The sequence below is a fragment of the Octodon degus genome, unplaced genomic scaffold (genome assembly GCF_000260255.1).
Source record: "Octodon degus isolate 3935 unplaced genomic scaffold, OctDeg1.0 scaffold00150, whole genome shotgun sequence".
Taxonomy (NCBI): domain Eukaryota; kingdom Metazoa; phylum Chordata; class Mammalia; order Rodentia; family Octodontidae; genus Octodon; species Octodon degus.
Genome location: NW_004524726.1, coordinates 2,848,667 through 2,850,223, shown reverse-complemented (window position 1 = coordinate 2,850,223; position 1,557 = coordinate 2,848,667).

The following is a 1,557-nucleotide window of genomic DNA, read 5'->3' as shown; positions in this document are numbered from 1 at the left end:
GTATTATCTTTCCTCTTTGCTATATTTATTAATGATTGTTCAAAGTGTTGAAGATTAAAGATAATTTAATTAGAAAAAGAAGTTGGTAAACATATCACTAGATTTTTTCATTTCTCAAATATTAAATCAAAATATTCTCTAATCAGTTTTGTGTATCTAAAAACAGGATTGTCTGCTATAACCTACAAGAGGAGCAGCATTTCAGATTCTGTAAATTAAATTGTGGTTCAGGTATTTTTCTAAGAATCTGACTGACTTTTAAATGTCCTTGCAACTTTATGTTCTTTAATCCTTCTTAAAAATTAAATGGAAGAACATTACATTAGTGTTTCCACACAAGAGCCTGTAAAGTATACACTCAAGGCATTTTTATTTCTTTAATTGGATTGTATTATTTCTTAATTCTCTTAGTGCCACAGCTTGGTAACAAGGATTCAAATGACCTTCCCTTTATTCTTAGCATTAAAGTTTCAAATCATGCTGCAACTTATATTTTGATAATAGTTGCATTGATGTAAAATAATTTATGCATTTGAAGTTTTTGTTGATGAGAATGTCCTTATAGAGGCTGTAAAAAACAGCTGAAGAAAAATCTAGATGTGCTTCTTACCATTGAAATAAATATCATATTGGGTTGATTACATTTGTCCATTTTTATTCTGCCCATAACTATTTAGATTATTCAAAGATAAAAATGAAAATAGTCACATGCTCTTCCATGATAAGCACCCATAGAAATATAACAAATAAAATATCCAGGAAAGAAACAGAAACTAAACCTTTTGTGAAATGTGAAGGATCATTTGGACCCTTAAGTGATGACAAGACAGCCCTCCTCAAAACTGGAAATGCAAGTCACTTTGGCTCCTACGTGTGAGAGAAGCTTATGCATAAGAGATATTTAATAAGAGGATTTCTTGGCTGCTTTTATCTCAACTAAAAATATCTTATAATGTGACGGGTATATTGATGTCAGATTTAAAGAAGCGAAAATTCTGAAAAGGAGACTTTTCAACTTATTTCTTTCCATTTTAAATAACCATAAAAACATTATAATTCTAAGGAATAGATTTTTTGAAAACGTTAATATTAATAAGAAATATTGAAATTTCATGAATAAGAATTCCATTTATGTAAAAAATCCTAGAAGATAGTTTGATTATATGTCATGACTAATAAAAACTGGGGTAACTATAGATTTTCATATAAACCACTGTGTTTGCCTGTTTACAGTCCTTATAGAAATCCTTACGTAGTAAATAACAGTCACTACAAAGTAAATTTTATTACTCTTTTATTTGCAAATGTATTTTAGATTTGTCTCAGATTTGAGAGTTCTAAAGTTAAAACTTTACTATTGGGACTTTACTATGTCCTTACACATATGTTGAGGTGCTGACCCACAAAACAATGCCTCTTGGAAACAGGTGATTGGGTTTAGATGTGTTCATGAGCACGGGGCCCTTGCCATGAGCTTCTGTCCTGATAAGGGGAAGAGGCACCGGGGCTGTCTCTGCCATGTGAGAACATCTCAAAAAGACAGTGGCCTGCAAGCCC